Genomic DNA, 13060 nt, shown 5'->3' on the forward strand with positions numbered 1-13060 from the left:
AAAGGCCAAGGTGTCAGGCAGGCAACTCAAACAACTGCATGCACCCATTGCATAGGATGGGCATGCTACTGCCAAATATGGGCATAATTCTAGCTTCGTGCTTTCTGTAGGCTAAAGGTGGTTGTTTACCAGAGTGCCCATTGGCCAAATCCAACCTTGAGAAACTTATAAGTATTGCCCCATCTTGTAAACAAACTGCACTTGCTCTTCACCCTCGGACTTTGCCCTAGCTACCATGCTCGTTGCTTTTGTGCTTAAGCCTTTGATGCTAAGCTCCACAGCTATTGCTAGTAAGTCTCCTCACTCCCACATGCAAGTAAACTAGTGGTCTCTGCAAAATGATGAGAAGCCAGCATCCAGGAAGGCCCAAGAGTCTCCAGAGGAGGGACCCTCATTGAAAGCCTGAGAAGCTACAGTGTTGTATTTCCACCCCCACCACTTGGAAGAAGAGCCCGACGTGTCTTCAAGACGACTGGACCCTTGAGAGTAAGACTGCCCAGTTGAAAGGAAGGGACTAACTGAGTCCATCAGTCCAAGTGTCTGCTACAGCCTTAAGTAGCAGACTAAAGAGCTGCCCTACCCTGTGTGTCAGCTTGGAAAGCAGGACCAGTGCCTAGCCACATGCCTGCTTGACCCCACCATTGTGGGAAAGAAGAGGAGCCACCACTTCCATTACTCCATGCCCTGCGAACCCCAAGGAAACACAGAGTCCTGTCTGTGCCTGTGCTCCAGTTCAAGCCTCTGACACAGTGTAATACTCTCTGTATATATTTAAGCAATTCTGCCAGCATCCCATTGAGTCGCAACATGGTGGACAAGAGGTGGAATTGCACCCTTTGTTACCTTAATAGAAATATAGAATAGAATAGAATAGAATAGAATAGAATAGAATAGAATAGAATAGAATAGAATAGAATAGAATAGAATAGAATAGAATAGACAGACCAGGTTGGAAGAGACCTTCAAGGTCATCGTGTCCAACCTATCATCCAATGCCATCTAATCAACTAAACCATGCAACCAAGCAGCCTATCAAGTCTCCTCCTAAACACCTCCAATGATGGTGACTCCACCACGTCCCCAGGCAGCCCATTCCAATGGGCAATCACTCTCTCTGTGGAGAACTTCCTCCTAACCTCCAGCCTAAACCTCCCCTGGTGCAGCTTGAGACTGTGTCCTCTTGTTCTGGTGCTGGCTGCTTGGGAGAAGAGACCAACCTCTGCCTGTCTACAACCTCCCTTAAGGTAGTTCTAGATAGCAATAAGGTCACCCCTGAGCCTCCTCTTCTCCAGGGTAAGCAAGCCCAGCTCCCTCAGTCTCTCTTCATAGGGCTTGTGTTCCAAGCCCCTCACCAACTTTGTTGCTCTTCTCTGGACACACTCCAGCAAGTCAACATCCTTCCTAAACTGAAAGGCCCAGAAGTAGACACAGTATTCGAGGTGCAGCCTAACCAGTGCAGTGTACAGGGGCAGAATGAGCTCCCTGCTCCTGCTGGCCATACTGTTCTTGATGCAGGCCAGGATGCCATTGGCCCTCCTGGCGGTCTGGGCACACTGCAGGTTCATGTTCAGCCTACCATAGACCAGCACCCCTAGGTCCCTCTTTGCCTGGCCGCTCTCCAGCCACTCTGACCCCAGCCTGTAGCACTGCATGGGGTTGTTGTGGCCAATGTGCAGAACCCTGCACTTGGATGTGTGACCTTTGAGATCACCAAGTCCAACCTATCATCCGACACCATCTAATCAACTAAACCATGGCACCAAATGCCTCATCCAGTCTCTTTTTGAACACCTCCAGTGATGGTGACTCCACCACCTCCCTGGGCAGCCCATTCCAATGGCCCATCACTCTTTCTGTGAAGAGCTTCCTGATATCCAGCCTAAACTTCCCCTGGTATAGCTTGAGATTGTGTCCTCTTGTTCTGGTGCTGGTTGCCTGAGAGAAGAGATCACCCCCCACGTGGCTATAACCTCCTTCAGGTAGTTGTAGATGGCCATAAGGTCTCCTCTGAGCCTCCTCTTTTCCAGGCTAAGCAACCCCAGCTCCCTCAGACTCTCCTCAGAGGGCTTGTGCTCCAAACCCCTCCCCAGCTTTGTAGCCCTTCTCTAGACACGTTCCAGCAGGTCAACATCTTTCCTAAACTGAGGGACCCAGAACTGGACAGAGTACTCAAGGTGTGACCTAACCAGTGCTGAGTACAGGGACAGAATGATATATATCCCACACATGGAGTATATGTCATCAAGTAAGTGGAAAGCCCCTTAATTTCCTTTCAAAAAAAATCATATTTTTCAGTTTTTCTGTTGTTCAAATTTGTCCCTAGGTCTTGTGCACTGGGATATTCAGATCCATGTATCTGTAGGAGGACAGATGCTTCTTTCATTAATATAAATAACATATGAAATATTTGTCATTACTATAGCAGAAACAAATATTCTTTGTTCATTTGAATCAGGTTAACATATAATCACTACCCAAGTATATTAGAGTAAATAGTTGCACAGAACAGGTAAATCATATACATACTAGGTATTTCTCCATCTGGGTTTGAAATTCATTAAAGCTTCATTATCCCTCTCCATTAAGATATTACTTATAAATATATTCCCAATAAGACACATTAAAATAAAGATGTAAAATAAAAAACTATAATTTAAAAAATCTACATATTTCCTTGAAGCCTAGAAAGCTTTTGGTGTTCCAAGAGGATTCTTTCAAAGATTACCGTGGTAACTGATTCACAGACTTTTATTAAGGCAAGATAGCTAAATTGCTTTAAATTAAACAATTGTTGGATTGTAAAGAGAAAATAAGATAGTTTAGAACCATTTCCTATTGTTCTAAGCTGATACTAGAACAGAAGTTTTTTAAAAGAATTGACAGGTTTTGAGTGAAAGGACCTGTCTGGCTCTAGAAGCAGGAGCTTGACAGGAAAAGTTAGAAAGATTTTGATGAGATCTGGGGGAGATTTTCTACCTGAAGTTGATGAATAGGTAAGAGCTGTGCTTCAACTGTATCAGGGCTGTTTCTAATAAGTTAAGTATCTATGCTTTTCTAATGCTTATGTCTATGTGAAATACACACCTAACACCACCTGACAACTAAACCATGGCACAAAGTGCCTCATCCAGTCTTGTCTTAAACTCTTCCAGGGACACTGACGCCACCATCTCCCTGGACAGCCCATTCCAATGGCCATTCAGTCTTTCTGTGAAGAACTTTCTCCTCATCTTGAGCCTAAACTTCCCTTGGCACAGCTTGAGATTGTGTCTTCTTGTTCTGGTGCTGGTTGCCTGGGAGAAGAGAGCAACCCCCACCTCGCTACAAACTCCCTTCAGGTAGTTATAGAGAGTAATAGGATCTCCCCTGAGACTCCTCTTCTCCAGGCTAAGAAACCCCACCTCCCTCAGCCTCTCCTCATAGGGCATGTGGTCGAAACCTCCTACTAGACTTGTTGCTTTTCTCTGGGCACATTCAAGTATCTCAATGTCCTTCTTAAACTGAGGAGCCCATAACTGGACACAGTATTTAAGGTGCTGAGTACAGGGACACAGTGACTTCCCTGCTCCTGCTGACCACACTATTTCTGATGCAGGCTAGGATGCCATTGGCCTTCTTGGCCACCTGGGCACACTGCTGGATCATGTTCAGCCTACTATCAACCAGTACCCCCAGGTCCCTTTCTGCCTGCCCACTCTCCAGCTGCTCTGTCCCCACCCTGTAGCACTGCATAGAGTTGTTGTGGCCAAAGTGCTGAACCTGCCAGTTGGACTTGTTAAATGCCATCCTGTTGGACTCTGCCCATCTGTCCAGCTTGTCAAGGTTCCTCTGCAGAGCCCTCCTACACTCTAACAGATCCACACCTGCTCCCAACTTGGTGTCATCTACAAACTTACTAATGGTGGACTCAACCTCCTCATCCAGATCTCCAACAAAGGTACTGAACAGGATTGGGTCCAACACTGGTCCCTGGGGGACACCACTAGTGACTGGCAGACAGCTGGATGTGGCACCGTTCACCACCACTCTCTGGGCTCAGCCTTCCAGCCAGTTCCTAACCCAGTATGAAGTGCACCTGTCCAAGCTGTAGACTGCCAGCTTGGCCAGGAGTTTGCTGTGGTGGACAGTGTCAAAGGCCTTGCTGAAGTCCAGGTAGACTACATCCACATCCTTCCCTACATCCACCAGGTGGGTCACCTGGTCATAAAAGAGTTCAGGTTGGTCAGGCAGGACCTGCCCCTCCTAAATCCATGTTGGCTAGGCGTGATCCCTGGCCATTTTGCAGGTGCACTGTGATTGCACTCATGATGGTCTGCTACATAATCTTGCCTGGCACTGAGGTCATCTATCCCTTCTTGTGGATGGGCATCACATTGGCCAGCTTCCAGTCATCTGGGACCTCTCCAGTGAGCCGGGACTGATGGTAAATGATGGACAGTGTCTTGGTGAGCTCATCTGCCAGCCCTCTCAGTAGCCTAGAATGGATCCCATGCAGTCCCATGGACTTGTGAGGATCCAAGTGGGTCAGCAAGTCTCCAAGTATTTTCTCCTGTTTTAGAGGGGCCTATACTGCTCCCTGACCCCATCTGCTGGTTCAGGAGGCCAGTTATCCTGAAGCCCTCCTATCTTATGTTGAAAATTGAGGCAAAAAATATATTTAGTACCTCTTCCTTTTCTTCATCTTTAGTTACAATATTCCCCTCCACATCCAATAAATAGTGGAGTTTCTTCTTGCCCCTGTTTTTACCATTAATATATTTATAAAAATGCTTTTTATTAACCTCCACAGAAGTGGCCAGTTTAAGTTCTGGGCTTTTGCCTCTATTTTTTTTTTCTTACATGACCTAACAACTTCCTTAAACACATCTTGAGTTACCTCCTCCCCCTTTCCAAAGGCAATATAACCTCTTTTTTCCCCTTAATTCCTTCAAAAGATTCTTGCCCCTCAAGGCTGGTTGCCTTCCCTGTCTGCTCATCTTTTGGTGCATTGGGATAGCCTGTTCCTGTGACTTGGAGAGTTCCTGTCTGAAGTAGTTTCAACTATCCTGGACCCCTTTGTTCTTAAGGGCTACTAGTGTGAGGTGCCCCTGCCCATGGCAAGAGGGTTGGAATTGGATGATCTTTGAGGTCCCTTCCAACCCTGACAATTCTGTGATCTGTTATTTCATCTTACCAAAAAATCCATCATGTTAATTATTTTTTTCTATGTTTTAAAAGTTATATTTAAAGGCTTTTTGTTCTGTCTTAAATTCAGAAAACAAACCTGCATGAATTAATAGAGTAGGAAATATCTCAAAAGCTTCATTTGTCAGGAACTGTGTTCCACTTTGTTCAGTAGCATCCCATCCTTCATATAACACTCCTCACAAACGGACTACCATCCACTTGGCAAATTTTGCTTCTTCAAAGACTTTTTTTTTTTTTTTTTAATCACCTTTTAAGTTATTCACCATCTTTACTGCCATGGAAAGGCTGAAGACAGCTTAGAAAGAGTAAGAGAGTCAAGTAAGGTATTACTGAAAAATGTGGGGGGAACAAGGTATGGATACATTTTCCTCAGTGTCTTAATTGAAGTCTGCCTTTCATAGTGTCATTGGCTAACAAATTTAACCTGAACCATTAGAGAATTTTCTTCTGAAAATCCAGATACTTCAGCATTGAGCCATAGTACTATGGGAACTGTGACAGATGGAACTGTCCACAGATAGTTAACACTAAGATATATATAACGAAGACTCAGAAGACATGTACTTTATAATGAGGACTTTGGAAACATGCTTTCACCCACTCATAAGTTCCAAAATGTAGAATTGCAGAACACCTAGTAGTGAAGAAAAATGACAATTTAAATTCAACTATTTCAAGTCTGAGTGCTACTACTTTAGAATTGTCCAAACTATTCCTTTAGACTATATCAGAGTAGGAATATCACAAATGATACAATCATAATTTATGTCTGAATTGCAGAATATATTTGATGCATGTGACATATATTTGACAGTTTCAACATTATATTTTGAATTGCCTATGATTTTCCATTGTTTAAACCAATAATTCATAAAGGTTAAAAAAAAAATAAAATAGGTGCATCATTTTTGAGGATTCTATTTTCAATTCACTGTGTGATTTGTTATACTTGTAAATGTTAAATATATATATATATAATGCACATTCAGTGTGTTAATACTCCAGTTCCAAAGAGGATGTACTACCATTTTTCATATAACAGTGTTAAAATTGAATTAGACTTTTAAGCAATAATCACATCACTTTCATAATTTTGAACCAGCTACATATGTGTTCTGCTTCACTGAATCCGCATATGACTTACAGTTAGATGTTTTAATTCTTAAAGCCTGATCTTTTTTTTTCTCCTTAACATAAACACATTAAGACAACAACAACAAAAAAAAAAAATCATACAAATAGGGAGGTTGTGATAATTGTTTCCACACCATGACTGAAAAGAAGGATGGTAAATTCATGTGCTTGATATTTCAACCATCTAAAATCTAAGCTCCTATACTCCAGACTATCTGGTCATTGAAGTCCTTGCCCCATGTACTTAGAACAGTTACTATGTAGCCAAAAAAAAAAATTAAAAAAAAAATCCAACTCCAAAAATATTCCAACTGACAGGTATGTGTGAGCTTTTACAGAAATTCTTCCTGGAGGATTTTGGGGGTTTAAAATTAAATTAAATAAACAACTATATTGACTAAACAAAAGCAGGAAAATATAACACATTGACTGCATTACAGTAGTGTAACTTTTTTTTTTTTCATTTTTTTTTTTTAATTTGTGAAAGAATCAGATAACTCCAAAGATGACCCAATGCTTAAAACCATCCAAAAATAATCTATCATAGAAATTATACTGAACAATTCTGAACAATTATATTTTAATAATGAACTATATTACCTTTTTGTCCCAGATACTGGGCTTTCAAAATATTCTGAAAGGATATAGTAAAATGGAAACTTTAGGGATAATTCTAACATGTTTTAAAATAAATAGCTCACAAATTATGTCAACAACGGCACTTCCTTCAGATATTGGAATAATTCACTTCAGACAAGGCACAGCTGTACATTCTTGTCCAATCTAAAAGCAACTCTTCACAACTTTCTTTCCCTAGTGTTACTTGCAATGTCTTCATCCTGCTTTTCTACAGTATCCACTTATTTTGTAGCAAAGCCCTACATTCATGTGATGAAGAGGTTATTAATTATTATGAAGTATGTATTATATTAATATTAATTTTCTTAATTATTAAAATTGATAACCTATAAATCATTATTTCATATGCCTATTCTAGTGCATGATTGTGAAATACATCCCATAAGTGGTTTAGTATTTATAATTAGGACTCAATTGGAATATTTACAGAATTACTTTCTATTTGTATAATGAAGGGTGCAATTCTGCTGCTGGTCCACCAGATGGTGACTCGACGGGACGCTGGTGGACTTGTTTAACTATACACAGAGATATTACAAGGCTTGAGCTAGAAATGGTACACTTCTAGACTCGGGTGCTTTGAACTGAGTGTTAGTGAGCGGAAAGCACGTGAAAGATACACTGTGTCCTTTGTTAGTAGCGAGGTTAGGTTCTGGCAGACTGCTGTTGCCGGGCTGGCCCCTAGTTGGACCAGACAGTGACAGTGGCAACCTTCTCCCTTTCGCAGCAGTGGAGAGGGAATGGACTTCAGGGTAGCTTGTAGGCAGGTCCCCTTCGCAGGACTCAGGTAGTACCCTCCAGAAGGCAGGGAGCGCTCCTGCAGGATCAGCCCTGCAGGGCCGGTACGCCTGGTCCCGGGACGGGGTCGGCCCTCAGAGAGTCGACCCATATGGCAGGGCAGGGCAGCAGTTCCTGGTAGGCAAGCTTGGAGGGTTACGATCTGGCACGATAGCAGACAGGGCTGCACCCAGCAGGGTAGGCCCTGCGGCAACGGGTTTTGGGGCCGTCGTGGATGGCCCTGGGGAAGAAGCGCGGCTGTGTGTAGCAGCGGCTTCCCCTTTGCTTGGGTCGAAGGAGAGGTGGGACCCTCTCAGAGAGAGGTCCCAGCTTTGAAGCACAGGCACGGACAGAGCTCTAGGTTTCCCTGAAGTTCACAGGGCACAGAGCGGTGGAAGTAGTGACTCCTCTCCTGCGATGGCGGGGTTACACAGGCATGCAGCTAAATGCGGGTCCTGCTCTGTGCGAGCAGGTACGCATGCTTGGTAGCTCGTCAGTCTGCTGCTTAAGGCTGACACAGACATTTGGACTGCCGAACCCGGATAAGTCCGTTCCCCGGCAACTGGGCAGATCTTACCCTCGGGGGTACAGTTCTCTTGAAGACATGCAGGCTCTTCTGACTGGTAATACAATGCTGTAGCTTCTCAGACTCTCAGCATTGATCCCTCCTCTGGAGATACTCTCAGGGGGAAGGCTCAAAGGGTCTGCCCAGAGGCAGGCTTAATAGTAAGGCTAAAGGAGAGAGAACAAAGTGAAAGAGGGCAAGGTATTTACAAGTTGGGTAATACTTATAGGTTTCTCAAGGCTAGATTTGGCCAATAGGCATTCTCGTAAACAACCGGCTGCAGCCTATAGGAAGCGTGAAGCTAGAATTATGCCTATACTTGGTATTAGCACTAGTATCCCATGCAATGGTTGCTTGCAGTGGTCCACGCCACCTGGTTAATGCCTTGGCCTTTGTTCCCCTCATGAAAGGAGGGGGAACTTGTCCATGTGCTGGGACAAGTTTCAATATCTGGGTGTAATTCTGGGCATAATGTGCCTTCACCACAATTCAATTGCATTTGTCTTCAGTCTAGTTAGCTGAATCTAGTTAACTGAATCCAAAACAAACAACTGTGATGGTTTGGCCCACCAGCAGCAACAAAAACTCAGCTCAGCTCAACAAATGGGAGATATATGTACAAGCAAAACTACACTTTACAATGGAATGCTATGAGTATGTACAAATATACAGTATTTACAATATTATACAAGTATTTACAGGGAGAAAGCAACACAGAAACCCCCCCGAATGGGGTAAAAGTTGCCCCGCTTTCCCCCCTAACCTCCTCCCCCTCACCCCTTTCCTCTGTTTAATTACAAGAAAAGAGAAAGAGATGTTAGAGAGATCAGTTAGTCTTATCTGCAAGGTTGTAAGATAAGAAATCCTTTCCAGCAAAGCAGCCAGGCAGCCAGAAGAGAAAGGAAGGAATGAACGTGGCAAACAAGACTGCTAAGGGTCCCCTTTCACGCATCTGGCCAATGAAATTAGTTTAGAATAATCTCTTGTTTTCCTTTTTACAACCAACTGTGGATTGTTTATATTTCTTCACTCTTCTGCTCGAAAACCCGCAGCTAACTTTTAAAGGCATAGCCTGAAACTGTCACAACAACCCAGAAACAGCATAAGCCAAACAGACCTGAGAAGTTTCTAGAATATACACTTGTAGTCTGATTTACTTATTTTTCTTTGGAGTTTGCAACAATTAAGTTTTTTATGAACAGGCTTTGTTCCCACCCACCTTAACATCTAGGATCCAAGGGACTACTAGGAGGTAACTGTGCAAACCCCATACTTAACTGAACTCACCAGAAAAAAAATAATTTTACCAGAGAACTCTGAAAAACTGGTATGTCCACAGTGTGATATGGCTTCATGTAGTTGGCTGAGCTACCTGAGAACAAGCATAAGAATAAATAGTCTGGCACACTGAGTGTAGGTACTGTTGCATGGCATTGAACTTTGTAAACACCAAGGTTTTTCATAGCTAACTATGATAACCTTAACGAGGTATGAGTTCATCCTGAGCTGATAATGAATCATTTGACTTTGCAGTTCTTCTCTCTCCATACTCTCCACTAATGTACAAGGACGAAGGAGAAGCAGCAACAATACAATTACATTTTTATAATTATAACTATCTCTTTTATTTTGGGTTACTTTTTGTATGTGAAGGATATATTCTTAGGTCTGTTAGAGTTTTTAATCAGCATTACTTGTAGTATAAGTAAAGTATACAGTAGTATAAGAAATGACCAAATAATGATGTGAAATAATTACTTCTGTTACTTTTAAAGTACTTCAGATTAGTTCCTGTTCTCTAGTTAGTTTATGCAACTCTGATAGTCTACACTCCATATAGCTTAATTTAACTGCTTGTTGCATGCAGGAGAGAATAAATAGATTTTTGGGTTAAAACCTGAAAATGCACTCAAAAGTAACCTGTGATGATTTCTGGACCTTGCATGACATGACAGAGCACGTGATCTGGCCCAAGGACGATGGAATTCTCTCTACATAGTCTTGTAACTCTCCTCTACAGGTAGCCAAAACATCATTTATATCTATGCTTGAGGATGAGCAGTATTTAGTGTTGGGAGAAATATTTAAACAGCAATAAATGTATCAGAAATATTAAAGAACTTATGATGGCATGAATAAATGTCATCTTGAAGGAAGAAACAAAGTTAACTTTGATTATGATATATTCTTATGTGGCCTCAAAAGTCTATCTTCATGGTGTGCAAAATAATCTGTTTTACAGTACATGCCACAAATATATGATAATAAAAAAAATCTTCCAAAAATATTGATCAATTCAGGACATTTGATGACAATTTACTAAATATTTATGCAACATATTGTCTTGATCTGAAAGACTAAAGTAAGAACACCTAATAGAAAATAGCCAGCTGTAAACTGGGTGACTGTTCCTTACATTCATTAACAAAAAGTATTCATATTAAATTTAAGTATAGACTATAAGAACTATCAGATTAGAAAGCCTGATTTTTTGTATTTGAAATTTAACTTGAGAAAAACATCATTCACCCGTTCATTCTAATCTTGTGCACATACACTCTTAAAAATGTTTCTTTCCTGCCCAAGTGTCAAAACCGATAAAGGTTGTTCCAGAACTCTTGTAGCTAAAGTTCATTTCATCCAGAAAGCCTGGAAGATTGATGTTGTTGTGAAACTTATGTCAAGACAAGAGTTTGAGCAACGTTTTATTTTCCTTTTGTTTCCAAGTTGTCATTTGTACAAATCTTAAGCTTATTTTGAACAATTATTTTGTGAACTACAGTGAATAGATAGAGCCCATAAACAAAACTTCAGAAATAAACAGAAGATGCAGCTTTCATAAAACAATTCTTCACCTAATCTTTTTTTTCCCACTTCTATTGACTCCAGTTCAAAACATTCTATAGGGAATCTAAATTTATTTATGATCATCAAAAGTTTTCTATGAGCAGTAAATGTTTAATAAATAAAGATTTGTACAATTCAGTCTTCCTCCCTCAGTGAAATGATACCAAATCTGAAATCCTGAGTTCTATTCAGTCTCTGAACTCTCTTTTCATTCTCAAAGTTATCTAGAACCCTACAATTCAGATTTTTCTTCAGTTCAGAAGCAGTTCAGCCTTGACAAAGATGAGTAGTTAGGTATCTATAGATATAAAGGAGAATCAGAAATAATGTCAGTCCATTGTTTGGTCACCTCACAAAAAGAGACACAGACAAAGAGGAAACCTTTAATTCTTCACCTTGATCTTAAACACTGGTGACAATGTCTGGGCTCTTTGGAGCCCTCTGTTTTAGGCAGTCCTGTGAAAAGCAGGGAGGTGTATTCAAGGATCCCTTCCAACTTGAGATATTCTGTGATTCTTTTCTACGATTCTATGTCTAAGTAGGCAGTATATGCAGAATCTAGATACATTTCTGACTGAGATTTTATTCCAATTGTTATTGCTGGAGCACGATTCATGGCAGAGTTCTGTCCAAGATGTTGCATTTGACACCAATTTCTTTTATGAAGTGCGTACAGAAGGAGAAATAGTGATGGTAAATCTTGCTCCTTTGTACACTTTATAAATAATTATGTCAACATATTTACTAATTTGGATTTAGGACACTCTGTGACAAAACTTTAGATCAAGGACCTAGACCTGTAGTCAGATTATTTACTTGCATGTGTCTGTTAGATATTTAATGTAGCTCCTTGGTTGACTTCAGGCTGAAATTATTCTAAAATAACAATCACGATAGGTGAATATGTCTGGTTATTGAAGAACAAAAAATTAAGATTATTTTAATGTTTCAGGGACTTTGGGGCACAGTTACTTGAAAAAAAAAAAAAACAAAACAAAGAAAAAGAGAAAAAGAAAAAGAAAAAGCATGCGTGCTGTCCTGGACAGAGAGAGATTGCTTATCAGCAAACTTGAGATAAGCATTACTGACTTACTAACAACACTTTTGAGCTAACTGAAATTCTGCTAACATCTTTCCTTTTCTCTTTTCTTCTAATTAACCAGAGGAAAAAGGAAGGGAAGAGGGTGGGGGGAAGTGGGGCAGAATCCTCCTGCCCAAGGAGGATTTCTGTGCTGTTTACTTTTTATAATACCTGTATAATGTTGTAAATACTGTATATTTTGTACATATTCATTGCATTCCATTTTTGCTTGTAAAATACAGCTTCATTTCCTTCTCTGACTTGGTTCAGCTGAGTTTTTGTTGTGTGTGGGTTAAACCATCACAAAATGTCTATAACTTTCTTTGAAATATACAGTTTTATGTGAAGAGGTGACTCTCAAAATCAGGCCAGTAACTCAGTAAATGTGATCTACCATTTAACAGCCTACAGGTATGTCCAGTCTACAGTATAGTGTCTTGTGCAGAAATGTCTCATATAGTTATGATGAAACTAGTTATAAAATGGGAACTGTATCAGGTCTGGGTTAGACACTGCCCTATTGAATATATACCATGAGTTGATATTCTTAAATAGTTCTGTACTATAGTACTCATCCAAAGATACCTACTCTAAGCTCTTAAAAGATCTCTTGCTAGTGCTTTATTTTGTGGCAAAAAAATATCCACAATTTAGGCATCTCTAAAATTAGTCCTTATGAAACTTTTTGCATCAAAGTGGTTCCGTTTTTCTTAGGGTTAAATTGAATACATTTATGTGCTACAAATATGTTATCTTTAGTCTAAGCACCACAAAGATGAATATCATGGATGGAATTGTATATCTTGGATTCATTTTAGACTAAATAGCAC

This window comes from Melanerpes formicivorus, unplaced genomic scaffold (genome assembly GCF_026170545.1).
Source record: "Melanerpes formicivorus ecotype bairdi unplaced genomic scaffold, bMelFor1.0.p_v2 SCAF_1, whole genome shotgun sequence".
NCBI classification, from domain to species: Eukaryota; Metazoa; Chordata; class Aves; order Piciformes; family Picidae; genus Melanerpes; species Melanerpes formicivorus.